This window comes from Schistocerca piceifrons, chromosome 6 (assembly GCF_021461385.2).
Source record: "Schistocerca piceifrons isolate TAMUIC-IGC-003096 chromosome 6, iqSchPice1.1, whole genome shotgun sequence".
Classification (NCBI taxonomy): Eukaryota; Metazoa; Arthropoda; class Insecta; order Orthoptera; family Acrididae; genus Schistocerca; species Schistocerca piceifrons.
This window is the reverse complement of record NC_060143.1, coordinates 68,380,578-68,403,699: the sequence shown is the minus strand read 5'-3', so window position 1 is coordinate 68,403,699 and position 23,122 is coordinate 68,380,578.

Below are 23,122 nucleotides of genomic sequence, written 5' to 3'. Positions count from 1 at the left end.
ATAAAGTGTTTTGTGTACTCTGTATCACTGCGTCAGCTGTCATTTGCTATCACTACATACTGAAGTTCCACATTGGTGATCTCAACTACTGTGTTGCACCATATTTTCTTGTTTTACTACCGAGCCGTTTATTGCGCAATAACAATGCAGCCATTATCACCTTCAGCCATACACATTTCATGCTCACTGACAGTGATTTCCTTGCATCCTTGTTTTACATGCCAAGCTACAATCAGAACATTTGTGAGCAATGCATCAAACTGTGTTCAAATCAGAAACAGTGACACAACTGTGTAGTGTGCAGACTGCCTGGTGCATCTACAGTGTTCTGCCGTCTGTCAGTGTGCAAGAGATGGCTCATTTGGGCATGGAATGTATGATTAGCATGTTTGGTGCTTCACAACATTGCATCCAACACTCTCCAACAGACTTACCTTGAGGTACAGAGTGTCATTACAATATCGGACAGACACATGTTGTCCAACTAGTTAGACATCATGCTCTTATTGATGCTACTGTTCCAAGGTCACCACACTCACACAGTAAAAATTTTTGCAATTGTACCTTTCAACCAGCTGAACAATGCTCAGACATCATTTTCGACCCTACTGTTTTGTACAGTCAATAATGTGTAACCAACACAGTGAACAGTGGCAGACATCTTGCCTCACTGCTACCTCCCTTGCCTCATGATGGCAAGAACCCAAACTTCCATGTATTCAGGTGACTGATCATGACACCCTCATCACCATGCCATCCCAGCTAGCCAAGGTATCATGACATTTTCCAACAGCTGACGAAGCCAGCGTCCCTCTGCACCTTGGCAATCGGTTGTGACATCACACCTCTGTCTGAATGACACTGAGATGACACCTCTTGTTCTGATCACTTGTTTCATGAGGGGGTGATAGTTCCCTATAGCGGCCACCAGACAACATAACAATGTGTTGCATGGCAGATGTCGATCTCTCACCACGCACCACACGTCTATGCTGGTCCCATCAGCATTTTGGCTCTCATGCATGCAACTGCCGATGGCTGTGCACACTTCGGAACTGTGTTGTGTGACCCGCATTGACACATGGAATTGCAGGAGCTACCAAAGCTCTCACCACCTACCGAACATGACAACACACTCAGTAAGATCAAACTGCATCATTTGCGCCATGTGAAGAACAAGTTTACCACATTGAATGAAATGTTCCATCAACATACCGTGAGTCTGTCGACATCTAGTGGGCAACTTGTTAAACACAAGAACCATCTCCACAACATCTGTTCCTTCCTGACCAACAGTAACAGCTGCATGACCAGGTTGTGGCATACAATTTGCTGGTTTCAAACAACCATCTCTCACAATAGATGACAACTGCTGTGCAAGGCACATGATCTGCCACCCCTGTTACAGTTGTGACTTCTCAACCTGATGGCCTGTACCCTGCAATCCCTGCAAACAGTGTGGTCATGCCTCATACCAACAATGCTTACGGCAGGGTCGGTTATATACATCTGCGCTTCCACCCTGTGAGAAACAGTCTACCTGCACTCTGCCTTGCAAGCAGGCATATTCTCCAAACATCTTTGTCAGCACATTGTTAGAATCCTCACTATCTTCGACAGTTAACACCCGACCATTAGTGAAGTGAACAGTGTAGTTTTCCACCTCTCACTGATGTTCGCATCAGGCTACATTTACTTGGTGTTAAACATTGTTTTTACTTCATCTTGTCTAACAAACCTCTCTGCTGTGTCAGCTATGCAACCATATGGTGGTGCTATTCAGGTCTCCTAGTTGTTAGAGTATATGTCAAAATCTTCTGTCGTGCTTGCAGTAATCCTTGAATGTCTGTGTCAGGCACCTATAAGGGAACAAAACCAAAGTATTACTTAGGGACATGATTAGAGAATGGTAATGACACCAAATAAAGGTAGTGGTTTTGCTATACTTTTATGTTCATGCACTAACACAGTGACTTTTTTATGTCTGGGAAGCAATGCTGCAGGCTGTGAAAGATGCTCTGGTCGCAAGATAGGCAGATTGCCAACCTCAGCCGCAGGGTGCTGTAGCTCCAATGATCACCTTGGAGCAAAAGTGGTCGTCACTCCATTGTAAAGGAATGTTGTTGACATTGAATTCCATGCTGTTTTGCTCAGCTGGTTATGAGACTCAACTAAATGGGTTGAGGCTGATATATCATATCCAGTGTGCACATGACAATGAGTATGTGCTCGGAACTAGCTTACTGTGTTTAGTAAAGTGTTAATTTAAAATAACAGTATGGTAAAATGTAGTCATTCTATTACTGGGGCATATGTAATTTAATGTATTTCATTGTAACAATATTATGAAAAGGAAAGTTGCTACTCACCATATAGTAGAGCAACTCAGCACTCCACTATATCATGAGTAGCAACTTTCCTTTTCATAATATTATTACATTTCATCTTGGGTTTTCCATTGTTTAATGTATTTGATTGTATCACAAATATGAAGCTTTGATTGAACATAAAGTAAAAGACAATTCTGTGTTGAGATCAATTTTTTGAGGGGGCAAAAGGAGCTATAGAAAATACACAAAGGGTGTACTTATAAGTTGTGTAACACAACTCCTTGTCAGATTAGTATGGTCTCAGGCATAATCCAGTAAGATTTTATCTGCTTGTAGTGAATTTTTTCTCCACAGCTGTTTTGCTCTTTCCTAGTTTTTTTGCAGTGGCAGGTGTAAGTGAACAGCACATTGCTGTAAAATTTTGCTACAGAAACTGATGTGATATTGAAAACAGCTTGCAAAGATGACTGTGGAAAAAACAGCTGTGTAATTTTTTTTTGTTTTAAAAAATAGCAACATGTAAGTTGACTACATATCTCATTCTGTATGTCCGTCAATTGGATGACTGGAAAAATATGTTGAGAAAATTTGTGAACTTGTTCTTGAAGACCAATGATGGACCACTGAAGTCATGGTAGAGTTAACTTGATTGCCTTCAATCTTGTTTTAGTGAATTATGATACAAGATTTGGGAATGAGTGGGGTTGCTACCGAAATTGTATTTTGATTCCTGACTACCTAGCAAAAATATCACTGAGTACGGCATTCCATGCTTTGAAAGGGTAACACCAAACTGACGCAGAATTTTTTTTTCAAAGGATGTTGCTAGTGATCAGTCATGGTGCTAGTGATGGGTCATGGTGCTATTGTTGTATACTGAAAACCAAGTAACAATCAAGCAGATGGAAGATGTCATTGTCATGTCATTTTCAAGTAAGTTTGTCCGGATATAGTACTCGTACATTAGAGCTTGTTCCACAAAGTCAGACCATTAATCACACTTTCTATTTAGTGGTTTGAGAATATTGCACAACTGTGCATAAAAAAGACCAAATCTATGGCTGACATGGGACTGGTTTTTCCATCATGAAAATGTTCCTGCTCAACAGCCCCTTCCGTGTGCCAGGTTTTGTTCACAAAGAAGCATGAGTCTCTAGCATCACACACCTTACTTCTCTGAACTAGCTTCATGCATTTCCTTGAAAGCATGCCAATGTGATGATGTAGAAGCAGTCAAGGAAAAATGTGGGAGGAAGCTGTCTGCCATGACTGCAAATATGTATAAAAAATGTTTTGAGCAATGGACTTCCCTCAGTGACATCGGTTTTATGGACATTCGGTTGTGGTGTAAGGCATATTTCTGTGCCAGCAGTTTCAACTATCTAAACGCGTTTACATGCGAAAATTAACTTTTGTAACTGTCTTTTGTAGATTCTGAGGGTGTCTCTCACAGTAAGGGACAAATTGTCGTTAAACACAGACAATTGCCTTAGACCATGACCTGATTCCTGCAAAACCAATGGTGCCAATTTTATTTTACTTATTTATTTATATTTATTTTACTATATCTAAAAACAAAGATGATGTGACTTACCAAACGAAAGCGCTGGCACGTCGATAGACACACAAACAAACAAACACAAACATACACACAAAATTCAAGCTTTCGCAACAAACTGTTGCCTCACCAGGAAAGAGGGAAGGAGAGGGAAAGACGAAAGGAAGTGGGTTTTAAGGGAGAGGGTAAGGAGTCATTCCAATCCCGGGAGCGGAAAGACTTACCTTAGGGGGAAAAAAGGACGGGTATACACTCGCACACACACACATATCCATCCACACATATACAGACACAAGCAGACATATTTAAAGACAAAGAGTTTGGGCAGAGATGTCAGTTGAGGCGGGAGTGCAGAGGCAAAGATGGTGTTGAATGACAGGTGAGGTGTGAGTGGCGGCAACTTGAAATTAGCGGAGATTGAGGCCTGGTGGGTAACGGGAAGAGAGGATATATTGAAGAGCAAGTTCCCATCTCCGGAGTTCGGATGGGTTGGTGTTGGTGGGAAGTATCCAGATAACCCGGACGGTGTAACACTGTGCCAAGATGTGCTGGCCGTGCACCAAGGCATGTTTAGCCACAGGGTGATCCTCATTACCAACAAACACTGTCTGCCTGTGTCCATTCATGCGAATGGACAGTTTGTTGCTGGTCATTCCCACATAGAATGCATCACAGTGTAGGCAGGTCAGTTGGTAAATCACGTGGGTGCTTTCACACGTGGCTCTGCCTTTGATCGTGTACACCTTCCGGGTTACAGGACTGGAGTAGGTGGTGGTAGGAGGGTGCATGGGACAGGTTTTTCACTGGGGGCGGTTACAAGGATAGGAGCCAGAGGGTAGGGAAGGTGGTTTGGGGATTTCATAGGGATGAACTAACAGGTTACGAAGGTTAGGTGGACGGCGGAAAGACACTCTTGGTGGAGTGGGGAGGATTTCATGAAGGATGGATCTCATTTCAGGGCAGGATTTGAGGAAGTCGTATCCCTGCTGGAGAGCCACATTCAGAGTCTGGTCCAGTCCCGGAAAGTATCCTGTCACAAGTGGGGCACTTTTGTGGTTCTTCTGTGGGGGGATTCTGGGTTTGAGGGGATGAGGAAGTGGCTCTGGTTATTTGCTTCTGTACCAGGTCGGAAGGGTAGTTGCGGGATGCAAAAGCTGTTGACCGGTTGTTGGTGTAATGGTTCAGGGATTCCGGACTGGAGCAGATTCGTTTGCCACGAAGACCTAGGCTGTAGGGAAGGGACCGTTTGATGTGGAATGGGTGGCAGCTGTCATAATGGATGTACTGTTGCTTGTTGGTGGGTTTGATGTGGACGGACATGTGAAGCTGGCCATTGGACAAGTGGAGGTCAACATCAAGGAAAGTGGCATGGGATTTGGAGTAGGACCAGGTGAATCTGATGGAACCAAAGGAGTTGAGGTTGGAGAGGAAAATCTGGAGTTCTTCTTCACTGTGAGTCCAGATCATGAAGATGTCATCAATAAATCTGTACCAAACTTTGGGTTGGCAGGCTTGGGTAACCAAGAAGGCTTCCTCTAAGCGACCCATGAATAGGTTGGCGTACGAGGGGGCCATCCTGGTACCCATGGCTGTTCCCTTTAATTGTTGGTATGTCTGGCCTTCAAAAGTGAAGAAGTTGTGGGTCAGGATGAAGCTGGCTAAGGTAATGAGGAAAGAGGTTTTAGGTAGGGTGGCAGGTGATCGGCGTGAAAGGAAGTGCCCCATCGCAGCGAGGAAGCTGGAAGAGCCTGTCTTGCATGATCAGTGAAATTGCCAGCTGGCAAGGACAGGAATAATTCATTTTATTTTATGGCCAAAATTGGTGTTTTCCTTGTTTTTGTATTTTGGAGTTATTTATTGCCTGCTCGTTTCTCTTTTCTGTTGCTTATTTTCATCCTATGTAACCATTTTTGAATGAAATGTTTAAAATGAAATTATACATATCATTTACATTATGTTTGCTACACTTTACACATCACGTTAATGTACATTAAACTGAATTGAGCAGGAAGCAGGGGAAGAATTTATAATATAATTGATAATTAAAGAAAAAATTTCATGTTAAGGCGAGCAGGTTTTCAGCCAAATGTTGCAGACAGTTTTTAAAATTATAGCTTTGTCATGATTTTTGTATTATCTTCAGAGAGACTGTACTACCAATATGTGTCAACGGTTTGTTGTGGTTAGAAAATAGCTTCTCCTCTGTTTACAGTGAAACATGGAATCCAAATAGCTTTCAGTGCCACAACTGCAAACTGTTGATTATCAACTCCTGTTGTCTGCAGATTTGTGACCACCAGTATGTTAACACATCCTTGTTACATGAACATCTGCTATTCAGCAATAGTCTGAAGAGATTTATACCCTTTCATAGTATCTGCAGTACAGAGACCAGTCATTTCAGGTAAAGACCATAAGATCTTGGCCTTCCAGTCATATTGTCCTTCTGTTAAAGTATGAAGACTGGTTTGTTTGAGTCTGTGACCATAAGAGCTGACAACCTTGTTTAAAGACACAACCCAGAGTGCTTAGACCCCTCCTAAACTTTTACATAAAGCACCTGTCTCTTCATCTTTTTTAAAATCGTATTTCAGTCACAGACAAGCACAAAAATTAGACTGCTATACATTTAAGCTTCCAGCCAAAAGCCATCTTCTGAAATAGAGAATGCACAAACATTTACACAATCACAATTACAACTGGACTTCAGATTACAACTATGCCTGATGGGAATCTGCAATCTGGTGTGGGAGGTGGGAGTTCTGGTGTGGGAGGTGGGAGTATGGAGAAGGAATGGGGCAGGGAGGGGGAACGATAGCAGGGTAGTGGTGAGGGACAGTATAGTGCTGCTTGTGGGAATGGGCATGAACATGTCGGTGACACGGTGGGACTGCTAGCTGAAGTTGGTTGGTTTTGTGTGTGTGCACATGGGGAGGGGGAGGGGAGGAGTATGAAAGGGGCACAGAAAAGAAGTACAGAAGTGGATAAGTGGAAAAAGACTAGTGGCTGCATTGCCAGAAGACCGTGTAGTGCTGGAGTGGGAGCAGGGAAGGGGATAGGTAGGTGGAGGACAGGAAGTAGCGAATGTTGCGGCCAGTTAATCAATACCAACCAGGACCAGAGCAATTGAATAACATTCTCTGTCATGGTTTTGACTACCTCTTGTCATGCTCTGAAATGAGGAATTTGTGCCCAACCTTGTGCCTCATGGCTCATATCCCTGCAATAGATCTATACCCAAGACCAGTCCCATACATTCTTCCCCTGCCATCATTTACTCCCATTTTGTCCTAGTCATCTCATATCCTGTCAAAGGTTATGTGAAAACAACCATTGTGATGCACAAACTAAGTTGCAATGACTATGATGCTTTCTACGTGGGCATGGCAACTAACTAGCTGTCTGTCCACATGAATGACCACAGAAAAATTGTGGCCAAGAGACAGCTACCCAATATGATGTGCTTCACTTCAATGACTGCTTTACGGTCTGTGCCATCTGGATGCATCCTACCAACACCAGCTTTGCTGAACTGCACGAGTGGGAACTCTCCCTGTAATACATCCTGTGTTGCCATAACCTCCCTGGTTTCAACTGCTGTTAGTACTCCACTACTTATATTCTTCTCTGCTGCCACTCCAGCACTACACAGCCTATTATTCTGCCAACACAGCCACTAATCTTTTCCCCCTTCTCTACTTCTCACCTTTACTGCTCCTCATCCCCCCACCCAAACCTCCCAAATGCACCTAGTATATCAACCCTGTCCCCATCATGTTTCTGCACACTCCCTCAAGCATCACTAAAGCTTCCCCCACTCTTACCCCACTATCCATCCCCTCCCCACCCAAAGCTGACTCCTTACTACTGCCACCCGCAACAGATTACTGCTCCCCATAGGCACAGTTGTAGTTCGCAGTCTGGCCACAGGGGCCAGAGACAATGGTCATTCGAGTCTGAGTTACACGTGTATGTGTTCTCTATTTCAGAAGACGGCTTTTTAGGCAAAAGCATACGTTTATAGCAGTATTTCGTTTTGCCTATCTGTGATTCAGTGTCTCCTATATGTGGTGAGTAGCAGCGTATCCATTTCACAATATTTTTGTTATTCCCATTCTGGACTTTCCATTGTTTGATTTTGCCTAACGGCTTTTCTTCCATCTCGTAACACATTGCTGTTTTCCTTTGTTACTGTTCCCTAACATATTACTTAACTCAGTGCCCATCTTTTTCTTTCTCTCCTTGCCTGTGCTTTATCTGTTTCATCCAAAACCATCCACTTTATCAACAGTCTGCTACAAGCACAACACATGACTTCATAACCACATGAATTATTAGTGCAGCAGCTCATGTCCCATATTCTTCCCATTGAATTAGTTATTCCTACACCTTCAAATTGATCACACTTCCTCCCTCACTCTCACATATTTTCAAGTAGTATTTTCCGTACCTTCCTGTGCCCATGTACTTGACAAGTCTCGACCTTATTAAGCCACCCTTCCACCCCCCCTCTCTCTCTCTTCCTTTAGTCCTGAATGCACGTACTATCATCATCTAATCCATTTACACTTACTGGTTCCTCTTTTATACTTGTCCAACTACTGACCTGCATCCTACTTATTGTCCTTTATTTATTTCTCTCTTTGATCTCATTGTGTTTTCACATCAATTTTAGTTCATTTTTACCCTTCGCTATCGGTGCTACTCCCTCTGCATTCACCTTTTCCCCCATACTGCATCCATTCTGCCCCTTTTTGTGGGTTTTCCCATGTATTTTACATATTTTTAACCTGCACTGTGGGTCATTGCTCCTTCGACCTGTACAAATACAGAAAACTTCCCATACCCCTATCCAGTCCCCAATCCCACATACTATTCCTGCATTGTTGTGTAGCTCATAGAATCCCTATAAGTTACCTGATCATCAAATTACTCATATCAGGCTGCAACCTCTCCTTCCACAGTGACCTCTATCTGTTCAGATTCTGTCATTCCATAGCCCTCACCAACCTAGTTCTGCAAAACCGTGTAAATCAGGCCCAAACCTCCTTGTAATACTTTCTCTCCATCTGTAAATCTCTACTGCTCTGCAGTTCCAAATTCCTACATACTATCTCTTACATTGAAACTCTTGCCCTCCAGGAAATTGAGGAGCATGCACAATGTCCCCTCAAAAAACTCTTCGACCTGTTCAACTCCTACTCCCACCATGAACTACCACCATCGACTGGCTCTACAAGAGCTTTCCGAGTTCCCCTGCATCACCTCATAGCTGACAAATCCTGCCACCCTGACCCTCAAAAACTCCCTCCCATCACCATATAGACTCCAAAACCTAAACATTTGAAACAGTTTCATGAACATTTCCTCCAAAAGCCCCAAACACACAGAAGTATCAGTCCTTTCCAAAAGCCTTACTTTTTACCCCACTTCCAAATTCATTCAAGCTGGACTTGTTAAAGACCTTCTCTAAGTCCCTACAGTGGAAAAACATTTTCACCACCAACACTACCAATAAGAATGAAATCAAGTTAATATTGACCTCTGACTCAGTTCAACCCTTCATCCAACAGTAGTCTACTTTCACTGCCCCCAGATCACACCCCTATTAACATTGCAGAATTTCTTAACCTCGTAACTTGCCTCACCATCATTCCCCAAATCCCTCAAATGGAAACTGACCTTACATATGCAGAAAGAACACACCACTGCAGTTTTCAACTACAGGAATTACCTGGTGGAGGGACTCCACCAGCTGTCAGATTTGTCCACTTACAAATCCTATCACAATGAATGCTGTGGTGTCACAGCCAGACACCACACTTGCTAGGTGGTAGCCTTTAAATCAGCCGCGGTCCATTAGTATACGCCGGACCCGCGTGTCGCCACTGTCAGTGATTGCAGACCGAGCGCCTTCACACGGCAGGTCTAGAGAGACTTACTAGCACTCACCCCAGTTGTACAGCCGACTTAGCCAGAGATGGATCACTGACAAATACGTTCTCATTTGCCGAGACGATAGTTAGCATAGCCTTCAGCTACGTCATTTGCTACGACCTAGCAAGGCGCCATAGCATTTGATAATTAATATTGTGAAGCATGTACCATAACGAGAGATGTTCTACAATTGTGGATTAAAGTTAAGTATTATATCAACTATGTACTTTATTTGCTACTATTAATTCCTGTAACTGTTCCAGACCTCATGCCAGTCAGCGTGTAATTAAACGCGTGCATTTCGGCCTCCTCTAGCAACACAGTGTTGGCTCTTCTGCCAACACTACAAATGCATTCCAGAAATCCAACAGGATCTACGGAAACATCCTACTTACTCACTGTCATGCCAACTAATATATAAGTTACAAAAGACAAAAGGCATTTAACTTTGTTGCATGATGCTGCTTCACTACCATTACCTACGAGCTTCAGCAACTGTCGATAGGTGGGTCTGCTCTCATTCTGCTTTGGTTCATTTGACTGTTGTGGAAAGCCCACACTCAGGATCTTATTCAAACACTTAATGCTGCCATTTTTACTGTTCCAACGGTATCTGAAGGGAGTGATCGTTCGACACGAAAATTAGTCTACTTTGCTTATTTTCATTAGCCTATGTCATATGGTATTATATTTTGGGGTAACTCTTCCCATTCTAATTGGATAATTTTGGCTCAGAAATGGGCAGTTCACAAACCTCTTGTCAACCCCTGTTCACAACTCTGGGTATTTTGACATTGGCCTCTCAATGTATATATTTCTTGCTGTCATTTCTTGTTAACAATATTAGCTTATTCCCAAGAATAACCAGTTTTCACTTAGTTAATACTTGGGAGAAATCAAACCTGCATTTGGATTGGACTTCCTTAACTCTTGTGCAGAAAGGTGTGCCGTATACTGCTTCACCCATTTTCAATAAGCTACCACTCAAATTCAAAAATCTTAGCAGTAATCCACACACTTCCAAATCGAAACTGAAGAGTTTCTTCATGCGTCACTCCACCTATTCTCTCGAGGAGTTCCTTGAAAAATTAAGCTGTTTCTTGTATTGTTGATTCTGTTTACTTAAACTTATGGGTTGACTTTTTTCAGGTTCATAAACATTTTATTTTTATCTGTTATTACTTTTATGTTGTAATTTCATATACTGACACGTTCCATCACCTTGGAGATTTGCTCCTCCATTTGGTCCTACGGAACTTGACGTATAAGTAAAATAAAATAAAATAATAAAAAGTAGAAATTTACTTGTGACTTTAGAGATTTAAAGCTACTCTTGATAATCATTAAAATCACATGTAAATACAACAGTGTTCATATTGATCCTATCACTGAGTAATGGCCATTGTTGTTGTTGTTGTTGTCTTCAGTCCTGAGACTGGTTTGATGCAGCTCTCCAGGCTACTCTATCCTGTGCAAGCTTCTTCATCTCCCAGTACCTACTGCAGCCTACATCCTTCCGAATCTGCTTAGTGTATTCATCTCTTGGTCTCCCTCTACAATTTTTACCCTCCACACTGCCCTCCAATGCTAAATTTGTGATCCCTTGATGCCTCAGAACATGTCCTACCAACCGGTTCCTTCTTCTTGTCAAGTTGTGCTACAAACTCCTCTTCTCCCCAATTCTATTCAATATCTCCTCATTAGTTATGTGATCTACCCATCTAGACTTCAGCATTCTTCTGTAGCACCATTTCGAAAGCTTCTATTCTCTTCTTGTCCAAACTATTTATCGTCCATGTTTCACTTCCATACATGGCTACACTCCATACAAATACTTTCAGAAACAACTTCCTGACACTTAAATCTATACTCGATGTTAACAAATTTCTCTTCTTCAGAAACACTTTCCTTGCCATTGCCAGTCTACGTTTTATATCCTTTCTACTTCGACCATCATCAGTTATTTTGCTCCCCAAATAGCAAAACTCCTTTACTACTTGAAGTGTCTCATGTCCTAATCTAATTCCCTCAGCATCACCTGATTTAATTCGACTACATTCCATTATCCTCATTTTTCTTCTGTTGATGTTCATCTTATATCCTCCTTTCAAGACACTGTCCATTCCGTTCAACTGCTCTTACAAGTCATTTGCTGTCTCTGACAGAATTACAATGTCATCGGCGAACCTCAACGTTTTTATTTCATCTCCATGGACTTTGATACCTACTCCAAATTTTTCTTTTGTTTCCATTACTGCTTGCTCAATATACAGATTGAATTACATTGGGGAGAGGCTACAACCCTGTCTCACTCCCTTCCCAACCACTGCTTCCCTTTCATGTCCCTCGACTCTTATAACTGCCATCTGGTTTCTGTACAAATCGTAAATAGCCTTTCGCTCCCTGTATTTTACTCCTGCCACCTTCAGAATTTGAAAGAGAGTATTCCAGTCAACATTGTCAAAAGCTTTCTCTAAGTCTAAAAATGCTAGAAATGTAGGTTTGTCTTTCCTTAATCTAGATTCTAAAATAAGTCGTAGGGTCAGTATTGCCTCACGTGTCCCCATATTTCTACAGAATCCAAACTGATCTTCCCCAAGGTCGGCTTCTACCAGTTTTTCCATTCGTCTGTAAAGAATTCGTGTTAGTATTTTGCAGCCGTGACTTATTAAACTGATAGTTCGGTAATTTTCACATCTGTCAATGCCTGCTTTCTTTGGGATTGGAATTATTATATTCTTCTTGAGGTCTCAGGCCATTCTGCACAGTAATACAGAGTTTGGTTAACAAAACTTATGTACCATACTGGTAAAGGAAATGCTATATTTACAGCATCACTGACTAATCAGAACCTTGACTAACTCTAAAAATAAAAACAAAGCAGAACTGCTGAGACAAAAACCTTGCTTTGGAATGTCAAGTTCACAAAACAAAATTGTTCGCATGACTTGATAAGCTCAAGTACCTTCAGTTGTCTTCAGCTCCCACCATTGGTAACACAACACACACCGGCAAGAGCAGCTGCACCATACATAATACACTTTTAGCAGCATATTTGTTGCCTTCTTATAGTAACAGTTTTACTTATTATACTATTTTGATTTTCTGTGATTTCATGTAATTACCACACATTGTTTTATATATATAACAATTACTATTATCTATTTGAAACACTGAGGTGCTTATGGTCTGAATAACAAATAAGAGCAAGTCAGTATAATTACATGGTAGCTGTGCGGCAGCGTTTGGCATTCTGAAATTCGACTGCAGTAGTTATGGTTCATGTCCCCATGATACTTTTGCTTTTCATGTTTTATTATTTGTTGATGTGCTGCAAACATAATACAAACATAGGCAAGGTATACCAAACATAACAACACACTGCATGACAGACAAGTATATGAGAAACAGTCATTTACTGCCAGAATGTCTCAGCACATGATGGCCATGAAAGATAATGTCTTTGCAGCTGTCTGGTGTGATCATTCCAGTGAATATGACGTGGCAGTCAGAGGCAGCATGCAACGTCGCTGAACCCAGAAGTGGTAAAATGATGGTGAGAGATGAAGATTATTGCCTGGTTTTAAGGGTTCGGCTTGAGAAAAGGATTGATGCCTCAGGGAGACAACAGGTCCATTTTTTGAACAGTGTTCATCTGAAGAATGAGGCAAATTTTCCTGGATGCTTGCAATCTATTTGAAATTGGTTCTGGCACTGTTTGTGACATCAGAGTACACACTTAAAATGCCCAATGTGGTACTTATCCATTTTCATGTGAATAGTTTTGTTTTGTTGACTGTTCCTTCAATATTCTAAATAGTATAAAATTAAGAAATAGCACTTATCAGAAAGCAATAGATTAGAGATTAGATGTATTTGTTGTTCCAACAGATACATAATGAGGAGATCCTCCAGGATGTACAACACACAAGAAATTTAAGAATACACAGTAACAATTTACAATAAATAAATAAACAATTAAATAAATAAATAAATAAATATAAATAAAATGATAATGTATCTGCCACAGATCCCAAGTGAAATGGTCCTCAGGGGTGTGGAATAAGTCAAAAAATAACTTAAACATTTTTTCATTTAAAAGGTAATAACAAATTTGTTTATAAAAATGTAAATGTTCAGTACACTGAGGAACATACGACATTTTGTAGGCTATTGTAGCCATGCATCATTGATTGAAAAAATCATAAAACACTTGGTTACAATGAGCGCATTATTGCACTGAATTTGTAAGGAAGTCAGATTGCATTAATAACTGCATTATTAGATATTATTAGTAACATATACACATCAACTGGTGCCACTAAGAAATTCATCAGTGGAGTGGGAGAAGTCGACTACCAACAAATTCTTTAGGCTCTTCAAAGGCTTTCAATGACATCAGCTACATTTGGGCCTCAAAATGAATTGATTGTAACAGATTAAAACTTGGGCCAGACAGGGACTTGAACTCCAATCTCCTGCTTAACACAAGCAGTTGCCTATGAGAACACACACACACACACACACACACACACACACACACACACACACAAATAAGATGGGACAACCAAACATCCATTCTTTCAGTGTGTGCTAGAAGTGTATAATAGGTTGAGAATTTGGGTCAAATAGGAAGTGTGCTCATATGGCTGAGGTAGTGACGATGACTGCTTATGTTAAGCGGGAAAACAGGGTTTGATTCCTGGTTGGCACAAGTTTTTGCCTGTTACCATAGTTTCATTTTGATGCCCAAATGCAGCTAACGTCACTGAAAACCTTTGAATACTATTTCTATGGCTGCTGGATCAGTAAGGTGTCTGTTAGTTTAGACATGTCTCAAAGAAAAGACACCACATACATTAGTAATCTTTGTACATGTATTGCCATGTTCCAGTTGCCAGATACTAGGATGTTACTTACAATTTAATGCGAACTTTCATAGCATCTTGCATATGTGTATTGGACTTTGTACAGAGCCAGGAATGTGGCTCAAAAGGATTTTGAAATTGATTTTACCATTAAAAAATTCTTTTTGAATGAAAACATCGTCTTCAGCACATAGCTCCCTTATTAGTGTATTGGATGCTCCCAGATGATTCTTATGAGATACTGGGTATCTCCAAACCTAACATTTGTAGTTCTGCTTTTTTCTTCATCAGTGTCACTACAAGCTCTCCAGCTAGAAACTGCACAACTCCTGTATGAATAAATTCACTTGTCACCATCTTGAAAGCCATGTAAATAACATTCAGCTTCTGCCCGTTTTTCTAGAACAGTTAAATATCACTTTCTTGATGGTCTGTTGTTTCAATTCTAATGGCCACTGTAGATCAGCCATTCCAATTCCTGATTTAGACAGCATTATGGCTGTTTCCCTTCAATTAATTACTGGACTACTACTCCTTTGCTATTTGAAAACTCTTTCATCTGAGATTATAGTTATTAAATTAATAACACCACTGCACCACTGTTCTTTGGTGAAGTCTCTTATATTTTATCTTTGTCTTTTATTCTATTGTCTAGCGGCTTCCATGTTTGCTATACACATGGTAATTTGAGTATAATTAAAGTGCACACAAAGTGATAAAGAAAACAAATGCATCAGTGAATGGAGTACCGCGACATTATTCGGAATACTTCTGGAGTTGAGTCCCTACAATGGCGACCGCGGAAAGTGCAACAGAGGTAGAATCCACCTCTGAAGTGCGCTCTCCAGCTACAGTGCCTACACCAGTCAGCTATGGCGAGTGTACAAGAACTTCGGTTCTTCACAGAAATGCTTCAGAACAACCCCTTCCACAGTGAAAAGACAAAACAAGCTCATTGCACAACAAACAGTAGAAGTGAAATATGAAAGTGTTGTGGCAAAGCATCATTTCATTGACTATGCAAATGGCAGACAAAGACATGACCAACATTCTTGCTGTACAGGCTTTCTTGGTAAGGTTACACCAGAACAACTTTGTGTCAGTTATCAATAACATTCAGTTCAGATGACAAGTGCAGGCCAATGTAATGAATATGCATGGATGTTTCCCGATCCTTTTGCATCACTTCCACCCCTGTCGAACCCATTCATTACAAAATATGCAGTCCAGTTGGCTGGGCCTTCTGAGATGTGTTCAAATTTTGCATCTGCACAATGAATGTGCGATGAGTTTGGACTGAACATGCCCTCACAATGTAACCCAGACTTCAGTGCTGTTCTGATAAGATCTGGTGCCATTCCTATACTACTAGCTCTTCAATGTGAGCATGCTGCATTTTGGTTAAAAATTGCTGGACTCATTTTGCAAAGCCAAATTTGTGACCTTATTAAATAATATTGCAAATTATGCTCTTGTTACCAGCAATATTATCTATGCTTCAGCTGCTAAAAAACTTCATACTGCAAAATCAGTGCTACTTCAACGACTTGTCAAGACTCCTGAACTGTAGCTACATTAGATTATCTATAAGCAAAGAATTGGTAGCAAAACGTCCTCTCAACTATGGTGGCAACTGCGAGAGACTGTCTCTCCCAGCAAGTTGGATACATTCATTGGTCAATCTGGTTACTCAGACTACCCCCACTAATTCAATGTGTATTGATCTCAAAGGAATATGATTAGGAGGACAGTCATCTGATTTATGCTATTCTACAACAACGACAAGGAGGACTGGAGCTGTAGTGCTCCCAATGCAGATTTACCAACCAGACAAGTTTCTCAACAGATGCGTGGGGTTACGGTCCCAAGCACTCACAAACACTGCCAACAGCCCTGGCTACAGAACACTGACCTAAAGTCTGCTAGGGAGACCACACACTCAACAGATGGCAACACTTCACGCGTTGCTGGGATGGGACGAAAATAGTGGTGCTGGTTCCATGCCTGTTTTGATGAGAGAGCATGCAACTGCTCACAACCCTGCGACTTCCTGAAGCTAGAAGTGTCTCACAATAGGCACTCAAAATTGCAACAGACTGTATAATCACTTATAACTGGGAGCAACAACCAAACCAGTTTGACTGAGCCAGTAGGAGCAGATGAAAGGCTTTAAGTGTGGGACTACATCTCTAACAGATGCTTCTTAACTGACACTGGATCCACAGTGCTTATTTACTTAAATCAACACAAAAAATGTCAGATGCAGAATTGCGCACCATCAATGACCTCCTGGTCAAAAATTTCGAAACTGTAGAACAGAGAGTAGATATAGGGCTACATGGCAATTTGTTATAGCACAATGAGCAAAGAAGCCATGTGAAGGCACAATGATTACTACCCTCCGCGACACACAACGCATGCTGCAAAACTACATGATCAAGAAATACAAGGAAGCTAAAAGAAAGAGTGTTTCTATGCTCACTGAAAACTGTCTCGAGAGGAAAATTATGTCTGTTGGAGACAGAATTCAACAACAAATGAGCTCACCTCACACAGTTACAACAACTGCAGCAATTACTACAGCATCATCTACGCAGCAGAATAAGCCAGTTGTTCAGCAACTGCAACAGCAGAGCCAGCAGCAGCAGCACCACCCTTCACCGACTCCACAGCAACAGAATTCAGAAATTGTGACTTGCACATCAATGCGTGCTCAGATCAGTACAGTTAACAACACTCCCAGTGTGTATGCTACCCCCACCAGCGATACACCTACCACTCAAGCACCATATGGGTGTACCAAACAATGTGGAGTGATTCGCAACACTGTTCATAGAATCAATACCACCCCTGGACCGCCAGTGCTTTATGAAGCATGGCGCCTGGCACTGGATAGATTACATGCTGCCAGAAACAACACAGATGAGGTACTGCAGGTGGATATTTTCAGCCACCAGAGAGTTCATGAGCCTGACCCATCCACTTAGTGACAAATAAAGACAGTTCTTATAGAATTTGTGGTGACTTCACTGAATACATGTACGATACCCGATTGGTACCCAGTTCTGAATATACTGGACTTTTCATACACTTTGGATGGCATTACTTCACCAACTTGTAAAGACTCCTGAACAATATCTGCATCAGTTTATCTATGAGAAAAGAATTGGTAGCAAAACACCCTCTCAACTATGGCAGCAAATACAGCATCAGCATCAGATTTATATGCCAAGTGAAGATGCATTAAAAACTGCCATAATAACACCGTTTGGATTATGTGAATTTATCTTCATGCTGTACAGTTTAAAAAACGCTGCTCAAACATGATAGCATTTTACGGACTAGTTCCTTTTCTGCTTTTAGTGTGTGGATGGCATCTTGGTCTTCTCATCATTGCCCCAAGCATATGAGGTACATCTCAAATGTATTTTCAACACTCTAGAAAAGCACTGTATTGTGATAAATAAAGACTAATGTTAGCTATGACAGAAAGCAGTTACATTTTTTGGTCACTCTGTCAATCAGGTGGGAATTTGCCCTACAGCAGAAAGTATCAAGCTACTGTGCTCACTTCCACAACTATCATGACTTAACAAGATTCCTTGGCACTATTAACATTTACAGAATACATTTTCCCGAACCTGCGATGATGCATGTCCTGCTTATGCTCACACTAGCAGAAAAAAAACAAGCACATCAAGATAACTTCATGGACAACAGAGAGGCGAAGAGCATTTGACAGTATTAAACTGTGTCTGCAAGAAGCTGTCACCTTGGTTCACCCTATAGCGAACACTCCTTTGTCAGTCATAGCTGACACTAGCAAAGCCACAGTTCCAGTGGTCCCGCAACAATTTGTAAATGGACAACAGCAGCCATTATGATTTTTTTCTCACATAAACTTACCTCAGCACAACACAGATGGTCTGCATTTGACTGGGCACTCTTGGCATTTACAAGGCTGTGTCTTCAAAGCAGAGGTGGAGGGCTTGCCATTTAATATTCATATGGACAACCCCCAGTTCACAGATATCATAAGAAATCTGAGTAATGACTGCCCTTCTAAACGCTATCGCCACCTAAACCATATGAGTCAATTCTCCACTATCATTCAGCACATCGAGGGTGCTGAGAACTTAGTGGCAAACTACTTGACTCAAATAAAAGCTTTGTCTACAAATACTCAAGAACATGAGCCAACAATCTGTACACTAGTACAGGATCAGTCAACTGGTTTGATTTTCAAATATTACTCTCTTTGTGAATGTGATAAACAGATCTGGTGTGATGTATCACAACAAAGTGCTGGGCAACTAGTTCCACTTTCAATGCGACATCACATCTTCTGACGTTTGTCACGTCCCAGAATTTGACCTTCCACCACACTAGTCACAGGCCACACATGGAATGCAAACTGTGGACACAGGCTTGTGAAAGCTGCCAGCAATGTAAAACAGGGTACAACGCAAATCTTGTGATTGGAGAATATGGTGTAACAGGAAGATTGCACCACATTCAGCTGGACCTAAGTGGCCCACTCCTGGTGTCTGGAGGATGTAAATACACACTCCCTACAATTGACCACATTATGCAGTGAGTAGAGGCAGTGCCCACTCAAGATACTGCAGCAGAAATCACTGCAATGGCCTTTTTACAACTTTGCATCTCACACTTTGATTATCCAGCTGCAAAACCACAGACCAGGGACGCGAATCTCAGTCAGCCGTATTCTCAGAAATATAAAAACTGTGCAGAGTGAAACTCTATCACATCATAGCCTACCACCTGCAGAGCAATGGGCTGGTGGAGTGGTGGTGCCACACTTTAAAGGTGGCATTAATGTGCCACTGGGGCCATTGGACACAAGCACTACCTTTGCTTTCACTGGGGTTTCATTCAGCTTTTAAGGAAGCCTTGCACGTAGAGATTTTATATGGAGAGCCTTTGAAATTACTGGCGGAGTTCCTCAAGCCTACAGCACTTCCGAATGCCCATCAGTTGCAAACTCTAATCAGCTGTGTGATACAGCATCTCTCACATGCTAGAACACCATCTCCTCAACACCATGGATATTGCGTAGCTGCTTCCCTATTTCCTATACACATGTTAATTTGAGTGTAATTAAAGTGCACATAAAGTGATAAATAAAAGAAGTGCATCAATGAACAGAATACCACAACATTATTCAGAGTATTTCCTGAGTGGAGTCCCTTCAGATATTTAACCATTTACATAACCAACCAGAAGCGGTACTGGAAAATAGATTCACGAAATTGGATTTTAGAAGCTTTATGTAAACGTAATGCATGTAAATGTGACTCATAGTGTTTACAGGAAGCTCCCCCGATTTTGTAACCTGGCTTCCCAGTACTTGTGAGTTAACGAGCATTTCGCTCTCATTTAAATATATGGCCGAAAGAGTTAGTCTTCAGGAATTGTGAAACAAACCCTGTCATTCAGGACCATGTGCCACAGAGAGTGCAGATTTGCCACAAGATGGGGAAATTCACAGATGTCTATTATGCTGAATGAGGCCTAAGTGCTGTAGTGTGTGAGTGAGACAGACGAGAACCTATGACATAGGAAAATCCCGTAGAAGCCGTTTGTGGCCAGGGAGACGTAGCAGTGTTAAATATGGCGGACCTAAGATCAGCCATAAAGGGAAAACTATTTAATTCTGTAATAATGCAGGGAGTGAAGCCACGGTAGTTTTAATCTGCCATCCACCATAAATTTTCATGGTGATCCCAATAAAACTTGAATATTGATCATATCTATAATAGTTTAGGATTTACTGTTAAAGTGAAATTAACAAGTTTTGTAACAAATACCTGACTGCTAAAATCTGAACGTCTTGGTCGATCTTAATGATCAACATTTCGTATAGAAGCGCATCATTAAAATGAAAAATGTTGTAAATATTAACTCTGTAACTTTATTTGTTTAAAATATATATAGTAAATTTAAATTATCAGTAGTTTCAGTTAAGCATCAGATCATCATTTCCTCCACACAAAACACATTGAACGATGACAGCATGACACCTTATTGTATCATTAGATAATAGAATATTTGTTGTAAAGTTCAGTGCATAATAGCTACTTTTCTTTTTTATTTATTTATCAGAAAGCCTGAACTGAATTGGTCCTGATATACTAAAGACAATTCCAGTGGAACAGGCGGGCTTAGAACACACAGGAATACAACAGATCAAGTTATGCCTCTTACATCTTACATAGAAGCAGGCTATCAATGAAAACTCAAGACTTCAGTGGCATTCATAGATTTAACAGTGGCCTACGATACAGTATGGAAAGACTGAGCACTCTACAAGCTCCTTAAAGTTATCCCAAGTATAACAACTGCACGACTTTTAAACACCATGTTGAGCCAAAGACAATTCCATGTGTATAAGGGGAAAGATGTAAGCAATAAAAGATCATTGAACAACGGGCTACCTCACGGGTCAGTTCTTGCTCCCTTGTTGTTTAGTCTGTACATTTCAGACATGCCAGAGACGCTTTCAAGGAAATTTGGACATGCAGATGACTGGACAATCGCTATCGGAAAACAAACCATTGAACAAACAGAAAAGATTCTGACAGAAGACCTCAAGAAGCCGACTCAGTACTTCAAAAAGGGGGGACTCAAACCAAACACCAGTAAAACAGAAGTTTGTTGCTTTCATCTAAACAACAAAGTGGCTAATAGGGAGTTAAAGGTGTGCAAGGACAACAGGTAACTGAGACACAACAGATACCCTCTCACAACAGCATAATTCATAAACTATGTGGAACAACTTGGGGATCTACAGCTGTGATGCTCAGCTCTAGGGTTGGTGTACTCGACTGCTGAATACTGTGCTGCTGTCTGGCTCAATAGTGCCCATACAAATATCATACATACCCAACTAAATACCACAAAGTGTCTTATCACTGGCACAATCAAATCCACTCGTATACACTGGCTACCAGTACTAAGTCATATCCCCCCACCAGATCTCAGACTTAAACACATTCTCTTAAGAGAATTCAACAAAATAATGGACAATACAGAACTACCAATAGTTTCTGACATCAGCAATGCAAATGCCAATCGCCTACGTTTGAGAAAACCACAAACAAGAGATGGCATGAACTTGAGGAACAGCACCTACCAAATTACCACTGAGTGGCAGAAGAGACTTAACAACAAATGCTGTCCAACAATGCCTCCTGTGAAGAAGACCCCGCCACCTGGTTTCAACCTCCCTCACAGACAATGGTCCACACTAAACAGAATCTGAACCTACCATGGGAATTGTGCAGCCTCCCACTTCAAGTGGAACATAACTACAACATCTGAGTGTGACTGTGGTGCTACACAACAGACGATCCAGCACATCATCACCGAATGTAGGACAAGAAAATATAATGGCAGTGTTAGTGACTTGGGCTCTCGCGACTCCACAAACTATAGACTACATTTGTAATCTAGACATACAAGTGTAAATTTCAATCATGATAGATGATGTATCTCTAGCCATGCACTAAATAAATAAATATCAGAAAGCACATTGTTGCAGGGCTACTGGCCATGGCATTCAAAGCTAAGAAGGAAATTGTATAGGTTTTATGAAAAAGAATTTATCGTTTATTATGCAATGGATATTATTGTTACTTTATTTAGAGCATGAAAGTGGTCAAGCTTTGATTATTTGAATATGTTAAAATGTAAAAAAATGTAGAATAAGCTGTAGCCAATCATATGGATGGCTTTAGGAAAGGGAACTGCACTAGTCATTTCAGGGAGGACATTCGGCGCACGGGAAATGTGGCTGGGGACGGGCAGAGGGACAGTGCTGGTGGAGACGTGAAAGCAAATGGTCGACCTTCAGGTATCTAGGAAGTGAAACGACTTAGAAAATTTTGCGTTGTGTGGTATCGCAGGACTTAGTCTCTGAGCGGTCAGCAGCCATGCGCTTGGTGTGAACTCTAACATTTCGCGTAGTTAACGAGGTGGAGTATTGGACTTGTATTTTGCAATGAGACTGTGAATGATTGAACTGTGTCAAATGGATATGTGCTAGAGTGTAATAGTAATTCTAAATATGTCCACTGTCGTTATTAGTTTGCGTCCTGAATAAACATTATTCTAACCGAACCGCAACTGTGTGGCGTACATCATTTATGGTTTGTTAATTTAGCTCCCAATATTATTATTACAGTTGTTATATTAACATTGTGTTTATACAATTTCACAAACTCGCCATCAGCCAGATAACTTAACCCAAAGGTCACAAGTGTCTAATTCAGGGCATGTAATGCGACACCTAGACGAATTTGAGCCACGACATTTCGACGAAGAAGAACCTCATGTGAGCCAGAACATCTTTGGGATGTTAGCTTGCAATTGGGGGCTTGTCTGGGATAGTAATTTGGAAACTGTTA